Source organism: Anopheles merus, chromosome 3L (genome assembly GCF_017562075.2).
Source record: "Anopheles merus strain MAF chromosome 3L, AmerM5.1, whole genome shotgun sequence".
NCBI lineage: Eukaryota > Metazoa > Arthropoda > Insecta > Diptera > Culicidae > Anopheles > Anopheles merus.
Window position 1 is genome coordinate 19318893 of NC_054085.1, and position 22606 is coordinate 19341498.

Below are 22606 nucleotides of genomic sequence, written 5' to 3' on the forward strand. Positions count from 1 at the left end.
AATTTATTTAAAAACTAATTTAAGCTCGTATCATAGATATAAAAAACGTTGAAAGCACATTTTTTACTAACTAATGCATCTAAAAATCATCTGAAAAAAACAAACAAAAAACATGGTTTAGAAAGGTTACACGGGGATAGGGAAAGGTAGGTAAAGACGGACACTGCGGGTAAGACGGACACTTCTCATAAATACATGAAAAAGGTAATTTTCGAAAAAAAACAAAAATGCAGCATCCTAACTTAAAGTAAAACAACACATTTGAGAACATTTTTGACATAATGTATGCAAAATTGGTAAAATCCACGAACAAAATAAATTTTCGAACAAAACAAATAAAATCCCATGTGGATATTTCCTTGTTTTATCTCCGGAAGTTTTATTTCATGAATGAGTTGTCGTAATCATTAATGAAAAAACTGGCGAAAGAACGAGAATGAAAGCAACACAAAATATTGTTTTCTGGTGGTTTAAACATGACACCAAAGCGTGAAAGACGAACACTTTGTCGTAGGGAAAGATGGACACCATTGATTTGGACATTTGGATGGACATTTTATTGATTTATTTTACTTCGTACATCAATTGATGATGAATTAATTTCTTCAAATTCCTTAAATAACGGGTTTCGGGAGCTATGAAAATACTGGGGTCATGGACTTTTCGCGGAGTAATTTCCTAAAAGAAAGTTCTAGACTGTTGTTCTGTAGGATGGAGCAACGGCTGCTGTTAGTGCGTGATATTTCAATAGTGCTTTAGATGCTGCATTCTACGATAAATTGCAAGCGCCGCTTACAATTTCTAATTTCATGGCTGATTGAACCGTCGTTGCAACTGGCCTAGAATTGGTTTATGTACGTACCATGATGTGGAAAGCAAAAGGATATGTTAAAATACTTCCTCAACTTCCTCAATTTCCAACGTTTTTGTATAGGTGTCTATCTTACCCTTCATGGTGTCCATCTTTCCCACATCAGTCTTTCCCGAGCATTTCAAAACTGCACGAAAAAAATCATGTTTTTCATTCATGAAAAACAATGCAAAAATCGATGGAAACTTAAAAGTCTCAACACATTTTCTGATAAAACATGAGTGTAAGATAATGTATGCACATGATCATGATTCATGATCGTTGCACTTATATATTCCTAGATTTTTACCATTTCCCTTAATGTGTCCGTCTTTACCTACCTTCCCCTACATTTTTTGAAGATTTAAAACAAGTTTTTTTTCCATAACTTTTATTGAAGGTTTTATGAGTTGTTTTTAATTTCGTGAATGATGGTTCAAAACTGATCCGACTAAACAAAAGCGACACAAAAAACCTCGAGAACGATTTTTTAACAGAACCCAAACGTTTACCATTATTACACACATAGTAAGGCAAAGTAATCATAACTTGATATTTTTTCCTCCCTCCACCCACTTCATCATCTATATTCTCTTTGACCGCTGCAAAGGCTTAGCCCTGAGCTAGGGATCTAAAAAAGGACATCGAAGGATAAGTCCTTGCATTTATCTGTATGTACATCAACATTTTATTATAATTTTATATGTATTTCAATGAAATGCCAAAATCGTTTTTCCATGTTGAAAATTGCTTGTTATACAGCCTGTACTGTGTGTGATCATAATCCAAAGGAATAGGTCTTTACTAACATGCTTGACGATGCAAAATACAAACCATATCTATGCAGGCAAACTATGCACGACAACGACTGAATGAGTTTTTAATATTCTTTTGAAATAAATTATTTTTGGAACTAATTTCCTTTTTTCCAAATTCTAAATCCAATGTGAGCTTTTTGTGGTGATTATTTAGGAAAAATACATTTTTTGTGCTATTTTTAATGGCAAGGTTGCACACAACTTTAAACACAACTCAACCGCTCCCCACTGTACATGATAGTGGCATGATTTATTTTCACGGAGTGACTTCACCGCGCACCCTGCACGGAATGATCATAATCGTTCAACAATAGGCAAAATCACGACTCACGGGCCACAAAAGCGTGATACATTGGTGGTGTTTGACATACGCAGAAAGAGAGAGAAAGAGGACGAAAAAATGGACGAAAAGAAGAGGGGAAGAAAACAACACCGTCGACAATGATGACGTGCAGCCGGTAATCTGCACCCTGGGACGGGATTGTTGGATTGTGTTGATAGGGCGCCCGGGTGTTGATTACGTGCCGATGTTGTATTTTTCTTGCGTCGTGTGATTGCGTCGGTTCGGGGTACAACGTACGCATAAATTCTGCTGCTTCTCGCAGCTGGTGCACCGAAGACGGTTAGGCGAGCACCGTAAAAGCACGAGCACGATGAATAGAAGGATTAGAGTAGTGACGGTGTGGTGCAAAGGTAAAGGCGGAGGAAGGCGAAATCGGGCAGAAATCCCCCGTTTTTTTTCACGGCACGGATGGCTGATACATTCGCAACCGAGAGGATTATCTACATTCGTTTCGGAGAGCGATCGAGCTGGGGACTTTGGGGAGTGAGATGGGGTTTTTTTTGTTCATTTATGCTTCTTATGTTCGCCCTCATAGCTCTGTCTCGCCTTTGTTCCGCTTTGCCGTGGCAGCGCACGTACAAAAGTATGATGATTAGTTCCATTAAATGTCAATGGATAATCTTACCGCTGCCGAGTGTTGTTGATCCGGAATGAAGGATGCCTTCTTTTGATACTGTTCAAATCAGTGTGAAGCTTTAGAAAGTGGAGACATGCTGTATTACTGCATGGTTGAGTAACTATGATGATTTTTCACGCGCAAACTAGTTTATAGCTACATGTAAACATGCAGAGCGTTCTACTGTACTGCAGTATATAAATCTTTGGACCAGCTGGTTTCGCTTCATAAAACTTCCTAATCGGTGTTTGAAACTGTTGAAACTTTTGCCAAAATTGAGGAAAGAATAGCTCAAGCATACTTTGGAAACAATCGTTTCCAGCCATGCCAAGGGGATGAAACTTTTGTCCCCACTGTTTGGTGCCCGCTCAGTGTGTGTGTTTTTTCCTTTTTTTTTCGCTCACTCAAACTCAAAGCTCAAAGCGACTTTTCGCTTCCCCTTCTCGGCTGATAACCATCAAACGAAACGGGTGTTTTGAATTGCCACTTAAACAACGTGAAGTGTTATTTGCAAACACTCCGCTGCCCCGGATCGCTTAGACGGTAGCCCATTTTTGTCTGTCCTTGTTGCCACAGACATCCGAAAGAATGTAACCAAAAAAACAAAATCGGAAAAGAAAAAAAAAATGTCTTCTTGAACGCGCTGTGCACATTGGGGTGGATCATACGAAAAAAAAAAGGTAAATGTAAATGACCCTCGACTGTGGCAGCCGTGAAGTTGATATGACACAGACATGTTTGAGCTTTGTGTTCTCGCTTGCCATCGGCAGGGCGGACAAATTTGCCGCAGATATTGGGAATGCTCTTGGACGTCTGTCCCTGTGCTTGACAGCAAGAGCGTTTCCCTTAAACGGCAAATTAACAAACAACGGCCTGCCTGCCGCCGTGGCTTTGAACTTTTACGCGCCAGCGTAATTTGTACAATGGTGATGAAAGCATTATCAACACGCTTGGAGTGAAGTGCAGGATGAAGACGATGCAAACGATGCAGACACACAAAGACGTGCCAAACCTAGCGTCGATGCTGTCTTGCGCCGTTGGTACTCTTCCTGTGCTGCAAAGTGCGATGGAGAAGCCTGGTGCTTCACGTGCCTGGCCTGGTGGAGGAGGCGCATGGTGCTTTGTGTGAAGGTGCTGTGCATAATTTGCACATCACCGTGTGCACACCATCGAGCGTGGGAATTTTGCCGGGCCTGTTTTTGTTCACCCAGCGCGCAGGCATAAGGCAAAACAAAACGGCCTGGTGTGTGTGTGTGTGTGTGTGCCTGGCTTTGAAGAGTGTGATTGAGAAAAACGACCGACCGACCGAAGGCTGAGTGCACACACCTGTTTGTTGAGTGAGTGCTGTGGCTCTAGCGTCGATAGATGCCGTAGAGCGAAGCAGCACATTTGAATACACCAAAACATCGATTGTTTTTCATACCAGTAATAGCATATGCGGAATTGCATATGCTTGTTTCCCTTGCTGCAATAGAAAAGACAATCTTGCGATGGGGGGGGGGGGGAGGAGATTGTTTGATATGTGGTGGAGAGTGTTAGTGATATTGGCGTAGGTGTGCGTCTGTGTTCCCTTTGCAAACATGGGCAAGGAAGAATTTATTCATGAAAATAAAGCTATCGTACATTCACAGCTTTGCATATCGGTTTATTGACACGGTCGGGCTGTGGCATTCATTGTGCATTCATGTGCATACATTCTATGGCGTTCCATTTTTTTTTTCAATGTTTGAACAGCGAAGTTATTCTTTCTTGGCGTACACGCTGTACCACTGTGTATGTTTATTTTTGTACCGAGATGCAAAATAAATCATAACAATCTGCGTAGTTTGCAATGCAGAGGATAGTTAGTATTGCATTCTGACAAACTATTCTCGAAAAACATTCTGTATGGAAGAACAAAAATACGGCTTATTTTATATTCTGAAGTTAGGGACAACGTTTTCATGCTCTAGCTAGTTTTTATGTGTAACAAATTGACAGAAAAATGTGCTGTATGCTTTTAAAAAAATGTGTAATGAAAATATGAAAATGCTGTATTTTTTCATTTTCTTTGGCTGTTAAATTATCAAATAGAAAACATCTGTTGATTTATTGTTGGCCTAAAAAGATTGTTAGTCGCAAAATTTTTGTTCGCAATGTTCTTTGTCGCAAAGTTCCTTTTCGCAAAGTTCTTTGTCTCAAAAATCCTAGTTGCAAAGTTTCTGGTCGAAAACATCTTGTTCACAAAGTTCTTGGTCGCTAAATCCTTGGTCACAAAGTTCTTGGTCGCAAAGTTTCTGGTCGCAATATTCTTTGTCGCAGTGTTCTTGGTCGCAAAGTTCCTGGTCGCAAAATTTCTGGTCGCAAAATGCTTGGACGCAAAGTTCTTGGTCGCAAAGTTTTTGGTAGCAAAGTTCCTGGTCGCAAATCTCTTGGTCGCAAAGTTCATGGTCGCAAAGTTCCTGGTCGCAAAAATCTTGGTCGAAGAATTCTTGGAAGCAAAGTTCTTGGTCGCAAAATGCTTGGTCGCAAAGTTCTTGGTCGCAAAGCTCTTGATCGTAAAAATCTTGCCGAATGGCTTGGGTTCAACCAATATTTTCATTCAATGTTTAACGCTTCTTGCATAAATTATCCTTGGTGTATAGAAAATTAAATCAATTTAAAAAAATTGTCAATTAAAACAAAAAGTTTGGCAATAATTTTCTTGGTAGGTCTTACCCCACAGCTACATGTCGAATTGTTAGTTGCGAGAAAGCTCTTGCGCCAAATGTGCCATTGCTCTATAGAAGTGAAATGATCATTAAACCACAAACGCTTCTTGCCGTTTCTCAACCACATGGCACAGGGTGTGGAGCTTTCCAGCAACCATTTCTTCTTAAACCCTGCTAAATTAATGTGGTTTTGGAGGAATTGGATTACTTTTCAAACACAGCCGCTTCAACAACAGTGCTCGCAAGCGGCAGCACTAACAGCACTAAACCGCATACCCAGCCCACGTATCGAGTTCTAATGCTTGTCGACCTCCTTTGGTCAAGTGGCAATAAATTCACTATTATTCGTGTTGAATAAATCTTCATAATAAAGCGAGAAAGGTTGTGTGCGTGTGTGTGAGAGCGAGAGAGAAAGAGCAGCCATGTGAAAGGGATCATGGTAAGGGGATGTTTTGCACAGTGTGCGTGTGCAAAAAGCTAAATAGAGCGGTTTTAAGAGAGCTCCCCCGTAGTATCTACAGGCAGAGACACGCACACCGAAACCTTGCTTGCCAGCTTTTACCATCCACGCACTTTTGCGTACGGTGGTTTGTGGCATCGCCGTGGGAAGTGAGCGAATCATCGAGCGTAACCCGACCCCGAGGCAGGCCCACGCCTCGATCGAAAGTGAACCAATCCTCTTCTGCTGCTGCTGCTGCTCCTTGGCGCTTGTTCTCCAATCCACCTCTGTGTCTGCCAGCCTTACCACCAATCGGCCAGGTCACCGATCGCACGGTGAGCCGCTCAGAAAACGGATATCGTTTACATCGAGGTAAGCTTCATGAGCTTCCACTGCTCGGGGCGCTGGAAAATGTGAAAAGTGCAAGCGTTTAGGTGTTTTCCAGCAGGTGTAGGCATCTCGTTACACGAAGGGGTTCGAGCGAGAGAACAAGCAAAATGGAAAAAAATATGGGTAAAGAAAACACCGGCACCAAGGTCACAACGGCGCCACTCCCAGCACACACACACACACACAAAATCAAGCCACAAAAGGAACAGCAGAGGAACGAAAACGAAAGAAAGGATTTGCGGTGCCGCCTGTGTAATATCAAGGGGCAACACAATCGAGCCCAATGTTTATCCTATTTGAACCGGAATCGACTTTCCCACCACACCTTACGATTTGGTACGATTTTTATCATCTGCTTACGAATGCCGCCTGCCAGAGGTAGGGAAGGAGCCGGGTGTGAGTGCCTCTAGGGGGAACATCGTGAAGGAGCGAGCGAGTAGGAGAGTGATCGCCTGTAACTCGCCGTGTCCCAAAGTAAGGGGGTGGTCTGACTCGCCCGTAGCAATATGGCAAAACAGGTTGGCATTAACTGAACTCAGGGTAGTGGTGGGTGTGTGTGTGTGTGTGTTTTTTTTGCTTGCACCACTTCCATCCATGTCCGATTACAATGTGCGCCGGGTTAGGATGGAAGCGTACCCGAAGCTTTACTCCTTTTTTTTTGTTTGCTGTTGCTGTTTCTCATCAATCCGAAACATTGTACGATGCAGCGTTCCAGCCCGGAGCAAACAGTACGGAGTACGGATGAAAGTTTGCTTTTCTGTTGTTCTCGCTCTGGAGCTCACTTTTCTGTCGTTGCAATGTAAAACACATTCACAACTTACAATCATCCCCCAATTGATGGGCAAGGAGCAGGGGCTTTCCGCAATTGAATGCATTGATTTTCACTTTGTCTGGGTGCTGGCACTACGGGAAGGTGGATTAGAGTTTGGATTGAAACGGCAAAGCGAGTGATTGGTGTTTATGTTGAGAATTTCGGCAGCAAGAGAGAATGCTAGCTGGGAAAAGGATGAAAGTGCCGCTATGCTGAGCAGTGCTCGTTTATGGCTATTGATTGGATATCGCTTAATCACCGATCGTAGGTAAATGATAGGGTTGAAAGGTAAGTGTTTGAAATGAATGTTACGAAGCTGTTACTGGTAGATTGAATAAAGTGTTATGCAAGTGGTTTGCTGTATAACTTGATTGCTCATTCGCTAATAACCACAGAGGACGGAGGACTTTAGCAACAAAGACTCTTGGCATTTAACTCATGATGTCCAAACTCGATTTTTGTTTTGCTGACTTGGATATGGGTGGCATGTCACAACCAAATGAAGACGGCATTCTGAAATTCGATGCCAATAAAGCTGTGAAATATACTCACTAAAGTGCTGGATTGTGATATTACCTTAGTATAAATTTGATAAGAGGAATGCACCTTAATCGCCGGTCTGTTTGCAACTGTGTATTCGTTTGTCCCGTAGTTCATTACATAATTCATTACAAAGTTCATTCTTGTAGTTCGAGCAGTTCATTTCATGCAGTCCAAATTAGTCAAGTAGTTTTATCCTATGGTTTAGTTCCTTCTAATTCATATGTGTTTTCTTATTTGAATTCATATTCGAAATATTAATGTTAACCCAAAATCCAACAAAAGCTTTTCGTTAAGCTACCATTAATCCGGCTTTTAAAGGCACGTAGCCATGCAACAGGGTTTAAATTCGATTGTTATAACCATATGATAAGAAGTTTGAATGATTTAACGACCCATCGACATCAACGTTAGGAATACGTGAGGGATGAAAAGAGATGGGTACAAGAGCGAAAAGTTGCAAGGAAATTGGATTAAAAAACTCGTAAGACGAGTCGAAAAGTTTATGCACAAACAAACTGGCGGAATAAAAAAAAACGCTACCAAAGCATAACAAAACACTTTCAATATGTTCGGCGCTATTTTTTATGTTTTTGCTTCGTTTTGTAACTCAAATATAAAATAGAGGTTTTAAATATTTTAGTAGATTCCACGAATGTTTGGGAACTAATTATATTTTGTACAATTGCTATCATACTGCTTCCTATTTGGTGCAGCAGCCTTTACCATTTAGGGGGTTTACTATCAGTTTTTTTGATAACCCAAACCCGTACCAGTAAGTCCTACGCAGTACGAAACAGGTCCTACAGTGGGCATGAAAGTAGCGTTGGGTTTAATGAATCTTTCGTTGAGATTCATTAATAAGAATCTTCAGTAAAGAGTGATTCGAATCTCGAATCGACTCTTAAAAGATACACGAATCCCAAAAGATCCATAAATCTTCAAGGATTAATGAATCCCAAAAGAGCCATGAATCTTCAAGGATTCATGAATCTCGAAAGATTAATGAATCCATTTAAATTCAGATATCTCCAGGGAACATGTCCGTCGTGGGTTCAAGCCTCGCATGAACCGTCTCCCCGTAGCAAAACTAACTATACGGCTACGTGGTACTTCCCAAGAAGGCTTGAAAACATGTACAGGCTGGCATGATCACGTAGGTTGTTACGCCAAGAAGAATAGTAATAAGAAGCTCAAGCTCGATTTTTTGGAGATTTATGAATTCCTTGAGATTCGTGAATCTATTAAGATTCATGATTCTTTGATCTCTGTAGATTCATGAATATTTGGAGATCCATGAATCTGTGCAACCGAGATTGAGATTGATTGAATCATTTCAAAAATTCATTCAGATTCAAGAATCTGAATCAGATTTACCCAACTCTACGTGAAACATCAAAGAAAAAACACATTAAAAACATCAACAGAATAAATCAATAGTCTCGAGAGAATTTTTACAAGACACAACTCAGTCACATTTTATGTCATTATCGTAATGATCATCACAATAACTCATAATGATCATTGTTACTTGCTACATGTTACTTATAACTCAATATTAGATAAAGCTTTCTTCTTGCCGTCTATGGCATGTTAAGTCAATTTTCTCTATCGAATAAACCTTCAAGTTTATGAATCTATTTCTGCTTCATTAGCTTCGTTTTCTGAAACTATATGGAAAAAGCATCATTTTGAGTCTGAGAGCTTAGTAACTACAATTGATCAAAATTATTTCTTTATTTAGAAGAGACTTATGGCAGCATCAAAAGCTGCATGTAAGACAAATAAAAATAATATTTACCACTAGCGATTTTTTAAAAACTTTGCATATGCCTAGAAATACCCGCTTCCGAAGGTATACATTCCATTTTGATTTAAATAAATTCCCCGAATATTCCCAACAGTAAATACCAACTCGCAACAAAACAGACCATCCTTGAGCCTGTAAATTGAGTTGTCAAGTGCTTCTTCAATCTGTAGATAAACACCCATCCCATCGGTCGTCTGCCCTTGTCGTCAGCAACTGTCCCAGTCGTTGAGTGTTTCAGAAAAGTAGGGACAGAAATCGGTTATCAAATCTTCACGGGTCAAAAAGGAAACATGCTGTTTGGGAAAGGAAAAATGAATTGTTTGTCAAACAACCCAGAAGCTGTGCAAAAAAAAAAAAAACAAGAACAAAAAAAGGCGATGAGAAATGAGGGAAAACTAGATAGAAAGTAGATAAAACATCTGAATAAAAAAAAGGGACGGCCAGCTTTCAAAATCAGCCATTTCAAGCAAATACGGAACCAACTTTTTCCGAACACGGTTGATGGACGGTTCGGGACCGAGTTTTGGGGGCCTTTGCACGCTTTATCCTCTTGCCGTGTGAGGGCTTTGAAGTAGTGATCTTACTTAAAGCAAGAATTCATACGGTGTACCTTTAGTGTAACCTTTGGGCAACATTTTATTTGGTGGAAATGTTTCAAAATAGAATTTGTGGGGGAAAAAAACCTTCCAGCCAAACCAAAAGGACACCACCATGGCAATGGAAAGCTTCAACCGAATCGTTGGTTAGAGGTGAGTATGTTCCGGTTGGTTACAATTAAATTTAGCCTTTCCAGCAGAACCATCGGTCACGATTGAGCTCCAATAAAATGGCGAATAAAAAGCGAAATAGCATGTCGAAACAAATTCTCTATCTCAAGCGTCCAGCAAAGGTTGGAACGATGGCCACCAGCGTGGAATGCTTTACACTCCCACGCACTGGCTGGCTGGGTTCGCGTGCTCTCATTGATAAGTGGGTAGCGGTGGGATTAAATGGACGGGACGGGAGGCATATGGTACGGTTTACATTATCCTGAGCAGCTTATTCGAATTGCAAAGCGTACGTGCGTGGGCCCTGTTGAATGAAGCCACTAGCGCGGTCGGTTGACTGATTCATTCAGACGTCTGTGTGGTAAAACTCGGTATTTGTTCAGCTGGAAAAATATATAAACCACCTATTATTCAAATGTGTACGTACCTGCATGCGTATGTATGGGCGGTAGGTTTCTCGAGTAAAAAGTTGTCCCCATCATGTAAAACAATAAAACCAAACAAACTAGATCAAATTACAGCGAGCGTTTGGTTCGGGAGAAGTATGTCATACCATTATCAACGTACAGCCTGTGCACACCCACCATAGGCACGAGGCAGGAAAAGAGTAGGAGCACAACTAAAAAAAAAGTTGCAAATCAAATTACAACAAAAAATCTCATCTACCACATCCAGCGTCCTGCATGTATGTGTACACGCTTGGTACGAAAGACAGGAGGAAATGGGAAACTTTTCCTCCTCACATGTTTTCCTGTCCTGATTTTTATCGACGCCGGCCAGCGCCAGTGATATCCACGTGTACTGGGCACTGAGCAGTGGGCCGTACTGGCCGCCCCGATGGATGGGAACGAACGGAGGAACAATTTATTAACTGCTGATAAGGTAAAATCATCGACATTTACGACGAACCCTTGTGGTTCGGGGCAAAGTTGGTGTGTCCGTACGGGCGAGCTTTAGTAACAGGATAATTGAATGATATTACCCCTGCTGTGGCAGCTGCGTGACAGCTGTGTGTGGAGAGCGCGATGGACGAAGGTTAAAATAATTTACATTACAAGCCAATTTCGTTTTTAAATTCGTTTTATTTTGTCAAAGGGAAAACCCAGACTGCAAGCGGAACGTGATGGCATAAAGGGAAACATGTTAACATTACTTTTCAGCAAGATGAGTATTTACAGTAATTGTGCTTCAGGAAAAAGCTAAAGTTTATTCATTACAGAGAATTTCGATTGATTGATGCCATTACTCACAAGAATTTTTTGACACATAAATAAACGTATCACCTTGATGGCCTCATCATTCGCCTAAAGGTATGCAAGCTGATAACTTTGCATCATCTTTAAGCTTGTTTTGATAGAAAGAAAATGGGATGTTTGAAAATTACATTTAATTTCTTAAATGTGAAACTTTTGTTGAACTTAGGTTATTGCAAACAGGAATTGTTTCACAAAGAAAATTTTACAACTAATAGGGTGTCAGATCTAAAATAATACACAAAAGAGCATAAACTCAGTCAGATAAAAATATGTGTACAAATAATCAAATAACTAGCGCTCTTCAATAAGATATTGTTTTCTTGTTCATTCAACTAACAGAACCCAGTAGAATATTGAAATAAATGTCAGTTATGAAATCTTAAATACTATGTTGCACCTTTCAAAATAAAAGAAGAGTTATTAAAAAGTGGCTTTATCGCCTCAATAATGAATGGATAAAAAAATGTATACATTTAGGCGTTTTGGTGTTTATCCCTACTGTTACATGGACTGAGCTTCTCCTACCAATATGGGCATATTATTCAGTCACAGATAGCCAAATACTTTAGTGGCTGAGACAGGTATAGGAAAAGAATGATTGTTGTGCAAATTAAGAAGAATTTTCAAAATTACATTGTTTTAATTATCACTTTCACGAGTATCTTTGTTCTGCGAACAGGGAGAAACTTATCGTTTGCAGTTGCCATGGTGAGCACGTTAGATGGTATGAGTTGTAAATTGATTATTAAATACACGACCATATGTAACGACCATAGAACTAGTTAAAAGAAAAGTAAGAAAAATTAATGGATAAGATAAGCAACATAACAGGTTTCCGACAAACAGTTTTATACTCCTGCTTACTAAAGCACAAAAGCGTAACCTTCATTGCGTTGTTTGGAGGAGGTTTATTTCTCCCAGCATAAGCAAACCACCAGCTGCGATATGTGCATATAGTTTAGTCGTTTGTGGAAAACTGCAGAAGGTTGCTGCAGGCAAAAATGAAATGACGTGTGGTTTCTGCACACACACACACTCGCGCGCAAAACCGTATACTCTCCCCTTTTCAGACGTATGAAAGCATGAAGTTGGCCGTCACTTCGGCGCTCGCTTTACCGCTCCTTTTGGCACAAGATCTTAGATCAGTACCGAACGTGGAAACGTGAAACGATCCATTAGGAGCGCACAACCCAGTACTGCTCACAGGTTGTCGACATTTATTATGCTCGCCAAGAGCTAAACTTACCTCGAAGGCTCGTCATCGTGTGTGTGTGTGTGATAAGTTTTATGGTATCAGGTACGGTGGAGCTGGTACAGGGAATACTTTTATGAGCTGCTAAAAACTAATCTTTATCCGAACGAAGGACGGCACCGATTCGAAGAGGAAGGAAGGGTACGAACGACGATGTGGTTTATTAAATTATTCGCCATGTACCGAGTAAATGGAGCAGGCGAATGGTTTCCTCTTGAACGGTTTGACGGAGTGTAAACTTATTAGAAAAGTTATTTTTAGCATGGATTAAGCCAAGACGCCGAACGCTGCTCAATGAGAAGCCAAAGCATGAAGCAGCGGGTATGCTCGTTTTAAAGACTGTTTAAGTTAAATAGTTGATGTTTGAATTTCGGACAGTTTGTATGAATACTATAATCATATTATACGAGCAAAAGTACATCAAACATATCTCGTAACAAAACACTGGATTAGAGGTTACGTTCTACAGAGAAATATAGAGTAATCGACAAATAGGAGCAGACAGTTTCAACCGAATACTAGGAATGCTGGATGTTGATGATAAACGATGAAAAGCTTTACCTGTACAAAATTCCACAACACACCTCACGACAGGAAATTTCTGCAGAAAGATGGGTTTTTTCTCAAAAATATTTAGAATGTGTTCCACTGCGTTGCTGCCTACGCTACTACATACCTTTTTTGATGGATGTACTGTATCTCAACAGGAAAAGCACCTTTCAATCCTGCACACACGCGCACACGCTGCTGTCCAGAGAATGATAAAACATTTCAGCTTTCTCAGAATAATAGTCTTTAAATACATCATCACTTACGAGTCGCCAGTAAACGAGCATTCCTGAGAAAGCTCTTCATCCAGTTCTACCAGTGCGGATGATGTTGTCTTATCGTTTTATCGTGAAAAACTGTACATTACACTATTTTTATGTTCACTTTTACGGACCTGTTTTACGGGCGATAGCGTATTGAAGGCTAACGTTCTTGCATGTTTAACTAGCTTCGGTGGTAAAAGTTCTCGCCGAGAGGGGGCTCCAGAACGGCGAAACGCGACAAGTTTGATGAGCAACGCTTTCACCAGAAACCCATTAGCGCTAATGGTGCCATCTTGGCATTCCGGCAATTGCACACATGCGATTGGATAATTGTCGCAGTGGAATAAAACGAAGGAAGCACATAAAAGTTTTCCCAGTGCCGCTTTAGCTTCAGCGGATCTAGCGAAAGGGTAGAAGTTTTTAGTTCACATATCATAAAGCTAAGCAGGAACTGGCGCGTAATGGCAAACGCTGCACGAAAATCTGTCACGTTTTGGTGATCTTTTATGATGGCCAGAGGTAGTTTATTTAGAGGTGAAATCGTTATGGTACCTAATTTGGAATTGAGATTATTATAAGTGTTTTTCTTAAGGTTAAAACACACCTTATGGTTAAGATTCACCATTTGAGTAGTTGGTTTTTCTACTTTTTATAGTATGATTAATAGTTTGTTTAAAAGGTCATTAGGAAAGCTTAAACAGCTCAAACTATACCCTTAGGCGCTTAAAAGAGGCAAGACAGGTATCTATGTTAGCATAACAATGTCAAAGTATACATTTAGGCGCTTATGCGAATTAGAATACGCTGATTAATTAAGCAACACATGTTTGCATATCTAAAATAAAACAAAAATCTTTATCTTTAACTTTAGCTATTGTTCATACTTTAACCAATATTTAGAAGACATTAGGATAAATCACTGTTGTTTTGTTATTCTTACTGTGCGTTTATTAACTCAATTTATAGCATAAAATAGTTTCCTCAAGGAAAGCATTCAAACGCATTGTGCACCTTTCCAATTTAAGTACTTGTGGCGCTTTCCTACGATTTTTTAGGATAAATGATTATCAAGACTTTAAGAACCAAACTTCTTGTTTTAAAATGCCTTTATTTTAAAGAGTTAAATTGTAAGGTTCTTAAACACTTCCATTAAAAGCTTCACTTATTGCACATCGTAGCGAAAGCTCATCTAAAGGCAAAGATCGAATCAGGTTTAATGATATTCGGGTTTACTTTACGCCAGCATAACGGTCACTGTTATGACAGCGGAAACCTGTTGAAACATGTTAGCGGAAAAAAAGAATGATGCTAGATCCCGCAGCGCACCGAAGCGATCGCCGAGGCACCGTATTAATATGCATGAGCATGATTCCCTTTAGACGGGATGAAACAAACACACGCCCCACACGTGTGTGTGCGCGTACCCTTCTGGTTCCCTGAAATGCTCGCGCCCGTACGTGTGTGTGTGTTGTGTGGTTCTTTGAAACCACTCCGGTATCATCTATCCCCTATGGCGAGGGTCTAACTACATGCTACTGCTACTACTGCTGCTGCTGCTGCTACTTCTTAAGCTCCAATTCGTATGCGATGCAAAACAAAGTGAAAAACAGAAGAACCCTTTTCCCAAACTCGGTCAGGGAAAGGCAGCGCCCCAAGCGTAACGAAGGTACACCGTGCGTGTACAGAACGTTAAATGCAGCTGGTTGTGGAGGTGGATGGTTGTTGTTGTTGTTGTTGTTGTTATTGTTGGGAGGAATATCAAACTCACAAATTACCAGCTTTTTAACTTGGCACTATCACGAAAGGCAAGGGAACCGACCGCATTCGGTTCAGTTTCGGTTGGCAGTGCAGCAAAAAAGTATAGCCTGCACGCTGCATCGCTATAATTGAGCGGGTATCTTCTCCGCAGCAAACGACTTTCGGGGTGGGTTGGCACTGGAAAAACAACAACGAAAACAATCCTCCCTACCATTGAGGTTAATGGGGAAGCTTCGAGCGTAAGGTGTAAGTTGTGGGGCGTAAGGACTGGGCTGACAGTTACCGTTGTTGCGGGGGTTTGGAAAACTCCGCTGAGGATGGAAGTTTTCGTTCGACAAATGGAGTGTTGTTTAGTTCACCCACGGTACACCCCGGGTGTTGTGACATCGCGCTGCCGGGTGCATGGTTTTACGAGAAAAGCACTTCGAGACGTGTGGAAATAGTTTAAATAGGTATGCTCACGTTACGCTCTGATGAGAATTGGGATCGAAATGCATGTGCATGTCTGTCTGTTTGTGTGTACATCCGGGGTGGCGTCAACTTGATCCCCTGTTCAGGGCCTGGAGAATGGGGAAGCCATCGAAAGTCGAAGTACGCTTCGGATGCAAATGGGAATTGTGATGGCAGTTTGTGTATGACTGTTTTTTTTTTGGTTGGTTCTGCCCAAATAAAAACTACAACCAACTACCGTTGACAATTTCCCTACGCCCGTGAGCCCGGTGTGCATTTCGGGTGACACTGCTCAAAAGGGATTGCTGTGTGAGAAATAAAACCAGCCCAAGGTCACCACCGGCATGGTGCGCACCGAAGCTGGAAACTGATAAATGGAAACCCATTTCGCGCTGCAAGTTCCAGTTTTGCTTAACGCAGAAGAGTGATTGTAACGTATTTTTCATGTCAACCCATCGCTGACATGGTTCCCGGCCGCGCGAGGGAGGTGAGGGTTTTGGTGGAAATAGCATTAGCAATGGAGAAGTAGAAAAAACTGGTAGTAGAGGTAGATTCTTGGAGAATGGAGTTTGGGGGAAAAAACGCCTGGAAAATGGGATTCCGCATATTCTGGGTAAAGTTTAACTCATCATCCATCTGGTGGCTAGCGAGAGCCAGCATCGTTATACGCATCTGGTTCGGAATTGAAATGACAAAAATCTGTCTCACACACAAACACACATTTGTTACGCACGTTATACACGCTACGCTTTGGAACAATATGGCACTTTAGGACCCAAAAAAAAAAAAACTAAAGCAGGACCATTCTCTATGACCGTTGTCGTACGTGCGTATTACGAGCTTTTCTCTCGAGCTCTTTTCGAATCGAATGTGATGACGATAGCTTTCCGGTGGCCGTAATGGTGTCAGTTAGCGGGCAGGATATATGGATGGCACCCCATACCAATATACTAAAGCCACATTTAAAATGGCACGGTTTGAACTTTAATGTCGTTTGGCGTATAAGTAAAGCGACCTGACTTACTGCGGGGATGTTGGGTCACGACGAAGAAATGGGCGCCGCGTAGCAAACGATCCGAACACCCCCCCCCCCCCCCGGGTTGCGTATTTGGAGGATGTGCGATTGGAGCAGGAATCGTGTTTCGGTTTGTAATTTATGGATACCCCGGTGTCCGGTGCGGTCTGGTGCGGTCTGGTATTTTTTTTTTGCATTGCACGACAGATTTACCGAACCGGAATGTAAAGAACATGCAAAGAAAAGAATGAAGGAATGTATTCATTTTTCATGTATTAACGTCGCTGGGTATGTTGTGCGAAAAAATAGATGGTTTTAATGGGGTAGGATAGTAAATCCATTGAATCGTTTTATTGAAAATAACATGTTTGATAATATTATTGCATTTAAAGTTTTCTGAATCTCTGAAAGTTTCTGAAAGTTTTCAATCTGAATCACACTGCAAAAATGTTGCTATTCTAAATGAATTAAAATCCGCATTGGAGTGCTAAAGTTAGAGCACAACGCACAGCGACACTTTTACACTTTTAGATACCTCCGGTATTAATATTGGGGCCCTTCACGATTCTAGTCAGTTTTTTGTATGGAGTTTGACAATTGGAGGCTGAAATCATGTAAACACTCCATACAAAACCACACACAAAATTAGCCTGCAATTTTCAATCCAGATTATTTTAGCCACAAAGCTAGAATTAGATTCGAGTAACTGCTAGAAAAATGGCAAAACAAGGTGGTGTGTACATTTATCCCAAGGTGCATTAAAGAGATCTCGAGATGGAATTTAGAATCAAAGTGTATGTAGTCCAGGTGATCTCATAGCATGTTTTTTTATTACCAAATTTGAAAATCTCTTTTTGACAGGATGGGTGAAAACTTTTGTTCAAACAAGCTTTCTGGAGGCTTGACGAATACACAAAACACTCTTAAAGTCTTCATTCGAAAGCAGAAGCGATAAAAATCAGTCATCTAAATGTATACACCTTGAGATAAGCCCTCCTGTATATTATACCCACTTAGATAGCTGCTCGAAAACTGCTATACAATGCAAACAACTGACAGGCTGAAATTTCAGCCTACCAACTTGAAACGGAAATTACCCTTTTATTAGCAATACATGTTTGAATATTTAAAATCATGTTAATAAATAAGCGTGAAGCAGTGAACACATGTAATTAGTCAAAAGTTAACAAATCCATACGCTGGTCAAAAAGAAGAAAACAATGCGTTATAGTGGGAAGAACACTTAAAATAACGAACGTTGTTGTTTAATAAACAAACGTTCTCCAACCATTAATATTGAGACAGAAATAAGCAGGAAAATAAGCGCGAAGTCTCTATAAAATAGTATTTCGTCATGATAGACCACGCACCTATTACCAAGAGGAGATACTGGACTCAATTCAAATGTAAACTTGTACTGTATGCCAAAAGCTGGAACTATACAATAGAAGTGCTCTATGGGATTGCTGTTATTTCTACTCTTCCAACTACTACTAGTAGCACAGGCAATACTGCCTATAGAAGCTAATTATGTGCTAAAAGCTGAGTAATTCCTGAATGCTTTATATTGCGAGACATTTTCTGTCGCGCAGACGATGCTATGAAACAAAAATCCTGGCCAAGAGATGTTTTATTTTTCAGCAAAAATAAGTAGCAAAGTACAAAGGCCATCGCCCAGTTCGCATGAAATAGTATCCTTGATCGTTGATGGCAAGGTTCAACATCACGAGAATCATACCTTACTAACTGCGCGTCCATGGTTGACTTTCTTCGTAATAAGCTCCCACGTGACTGCTTGTGGCGTATTTACTACGAGTTGTGCGGAACGAGACCGAGCGAGCTGCATTTTGCTCCACAATTCCAAGAAACCCCACTAAACCAACGGTATTGATTACAGCACACCCACTGCACTTTACCGATGATTTATGGTTACCGTTTGATAAAGATGATGTTGCAGTTGCGCCCGATTGCGTTGCTTGTTCCGCCAGTGACCGGTAGTAGTGGCACCCGATGCCATTCTACTCGATCGGTTGTATCGATCAGCTTAGCGTCAGAATAGTTTCGATACAGTTGGTAGGCAAGTGCTGGTTGTTTTTGATCGATCACAACACGGGATGGATGAATTGTGGTACAGTTGCTGCTCCTCTCTCTCTCTCTCTCTCTCTCGTTCACATCGTTCACACAACCAACCATCGATTTGTGGTGCACACAAGACGAATGGTAGCACACAAATGGGTACAGACGGGTCGCTTCACGCCAAAGCCCGGGGGCTTGGGGGCTAGCTTGGTCGATGCAGTAGTGGTAGCCACCGCTAATGGTTGTAAATGACTTTGGCTATCATATTTTATTGCTGATATCGGGTTTCCGACACCTTGATTCAGCGCTATCGGTTATTGCTGCGCCACCATTATTAATACCTCCCATCATTTATGTTGCATTTTTTTACAGGAATAGCGACCAACAGCTGGTGAAAACGTGTCTGGAAAGAAAAAAAACTAGAAGGTAAGCGCTAAATTAAGGCTAAAATTTTTAATCATAGGGTTTGAAAAAGACAAAATTGTATAATAATTTGAATTATAAGCCATTGGAAAAGGAAGGCTCACACAATGCTAGCAGATTTTAACTTACATTATCACTTTTAAAATGCTTAGATGTATAGCTAATTGTCAAACATTTTAACAAAATTTATATCCCGAATTAATTACTAATCAGCTCTGAAACGCACTTCTAGATTGTGCAATTTTTGCACCGAAATATTCAACCAACGCGTCCTGGTCAATGGTATGCCGGAACTAATAAACATCGCTTAGTTCGAATAATGCTCCATCGGGTATTAATTATGACATTCATTACTCATCGACTAGCTTCCCACTAATTGGAGAGTTCTAGTCCACAGTAAAGCATACCGAATCGGCTAATGTATCCATTCGGAATCATAATTCATGTACACGAACCGTGACTGAGATTGTACGGATATGAATGGGGGTTTTTCGTTGATTATCTTCGTCCCTGGTCGACTCATCCCTTTCATTGAGCAGCATATTTGTCGAGATTTGTTCGCAGAGAGAAATTCCACCGAGGATTGCTTCATTTGGCTCGGGCTTGATTTTGATGTGAAATATCTCCAGCGAGACAGCAGCAGCTTTTGCTGTTTGTGCAAAAGAAGGTGTTTGTGACGAAATGATCCATTGGGTATAAATATTTCATGTTCCATTCTTATCGAATTGGCTTTGTGGTAGAGGGAATGCTGTGGATTACTTAAAGCAGCATCTGAGCGTTTTTGACGAGCAGTACGCATTGGAAATTATATGTTTTTAGCTTTCTGGTATGATCATAATATATCTGAGCGCCTAAATGTATGCAATAGGTACACAAATAAAGGTGGAAAGAAAAGCAAACAGAACACACTCAATTCTAACTAGAAATGTAATTTATACTTTCAAGACGTTTCTCAATGGCTCCAAATACTTTCTTCGTAAGTGGTTCTTCATTAAAGAATAGAAGAAAAACATGTCGAAAGTAGCCTTTATTTAAGTTCCTATGCAGGAAATTTAAAAAATTAAGTCCATCGCATGCTAGTACAAATTACTAACCATTAAAGGGCTAAGCAAAGAGTGGCCGCTGCCCCGGATGGAAGCTAAGGCCGGCGTTTGTCTTTTTTTTTGTGTGTAAGATATTACAAAACTTTGCGAATTATCCCGCACACAACAAACGCTTGGTTAATGACCGGGAAACCAACATCCTTTTGCTGGCGTGAAACTTTACCTATTTTCCAAACCAAGTGCCCCTCCCGTACTGGTCCCCTGCCCATGAAATCTTCTCCTGCTGCAACAACTGTTTAGACTAAGGGCGCTAATTAATGCTGTAACTCTTGCGCCAGTTACCAGCTGCTTTAGCAGGTCGTGGGAAGCTTGCGTACCATTCGCCAGCAAGCACCAAGAGCTTTACGATCGTGAATGAAAGAGAGAGAGGCTGAGAGGAATGAAAATGAACAACAGAGAGCGTGGTAGATTATTGGCGAAATGAATGTTGCTTCTTTTTTGTAATAGCACTCTCGCAAGATGATGATATCATCAGTATCTCAGTCTCTCCTAAGCTCACCATGAGCATGCTAACTTAAATTCGTTAAAGTCGTTCCTTATCCTTCAGCTGAAAGTGTGTAATAAATACCTCTCCACCTTCACCGCGCCGTGTGTTGCATCCTGTTTTCTAAGACGCCGTTGTAAAAAAATAAGAATGTGTTCTGATAAGCCCGATACGCTACCACTAGTGATAACGATTTACTACGACCGCCGGCATGTGGCGTGTGCAGAAAAAAATGCGATTTATTATGGCTACATTTTTGATTGCGCTTTGCCGTGCTGTCCTCCTTCTCGTGGTGGTGCCGCTGCCGACATCAAGGCGCGCATACGCGAGTGCCGATGATTGGTGAAAGTGTTCGCGTCACGATATTAAAACGGGCTGCCGAAGGGGTGCTGATTCATAAGCGGAAAATAAATAACATTTTCCGCTGCGATGAAATGTATATTGCATCCAAAGGGAAGTAGTAAGGAAGGGGAATAAAAGGAGAGCGGACTGGGGAACAACGTTTCAAACCATCTGTCTGCTGGAGGGAAGTGTGATATCGTAGAAAATCATATTGCACCAGCATTGATTGGCCCATAAATTTGGCCCCGGGATCAGGGATTATTCGCTAGCAGGGAGAGCAGGGATTCGAGTCGAGTCATCAAAATGATGGACTTTTGTTTCCCCCTTGGCAGGATGCGTGTACGTGTAGAGAGCGTTGTTTGCAGGGAGCGCAAATAGGAAATCAATAAAGATAGTTTATTAATCATTAGGTTTTGATGAGCCTGTCGTCTTTCTTGAGTGGACTCGTTTTAATGCGGTGCGTTTTTGCTGCGATGATTAAATGAAATGTGATGACCATATAAGCTTTAGACGGGAATATAAAGAGTGATGAATTCTAGTTGTAAAATGTCATGAAATTTACTATGATGATTACTTTACACAAAGTGAAGCAACATTTTTGAAATTATTCATCTAGAAACATTCTATCAATAGCATGTTGACATTAATGCGTCCTTTATCGGTCGTTTTCCATATAGTTATAATAATTGCAAGATTACACAGCTTCATTTTTGACATGTTTTATGGTGACGGGTTTTAACCGAATAATAATAATTTACAGATTTTCAAGTGTTCATCATTATTATTATCATCAATTTTCTCCTAGTAATGTTTACTCATATTTTATACTAAAATGAGCCTTTCCTTGTAAGAAATGATAAAAACCTACAGTTATTTAAAAGTTACTCATCACCAAACCGTTTAAATTCTGTCACATATTTTACTGCAGGCATTAAAAACATCTCAAAGCAAGGTGTATTTTTTTCCTGTCACATGAATGCGTATGTGATTATTCTTTGTTTCAAATCACTAGAGATAACACGCTTCAAATTAGAAATTTTACTTGATATAGTTGGTATGGGTCTAATTCATTTAGTCTCGAATGAATCAGAGCCAGATTCAGTTAATTGGTTTACGCATGCCAATAGGTTCAGCCCAACGATTCCAACGGTGGGTTCAGTCCACTCGAGATTTGGAACCATGGTGGGCAAGTTTTTAAGTCGTACGGTAGAACGATTTTATCAAGGGACCAATCCTCAAAACTAAATTAGTCTTCGAAGACTGAATATTAAACCAACGACATTATGAATGGATTAATAATATCAAGGTCAGACTTAACATATTCATATCATGCAAAGGTATCTCAAAGATCTAGGGGTTAAGAACACTCCTTTGGGGCTATAAACAAAAAAAGAAAAAGCATTTTTTTACTGGAGTATATGAGCAAAATGATATGAGTTATGCGAGTTATATGCAATTTTCCTACTTTTAATGATTAAGCCAATCAATTCCTGCGATAAATTGATAGTAAATGATTAATATTCGCATTTTCGTAAACCTACCTCCTGCCCAATCAAACTAT

General features: G+C 40.6%; 1 protein-coding gene across 2 annotated transcripts in view; it reads left to right on the top strand.

Annotated features, from left to right (window-relative positions):
• The window catches only part of LOC121599900 (ras-related protein Rap1), a 76775-nt gene that overhangs the window by 13922 nt on the left and 40247 nt on the right, over positions 1–22606 (top strand). For both annotated transcript variants that reach the window (XM_041928028.1, XM_041928027.1), the window contains exon 3: positions 19066–19119. The gene's annotated coding sequence lies outside the window, so the exon portion shown is untranslated. The remainder of the gene's footprint in view (positions 1–19065; positions 19120–22606) is intronic.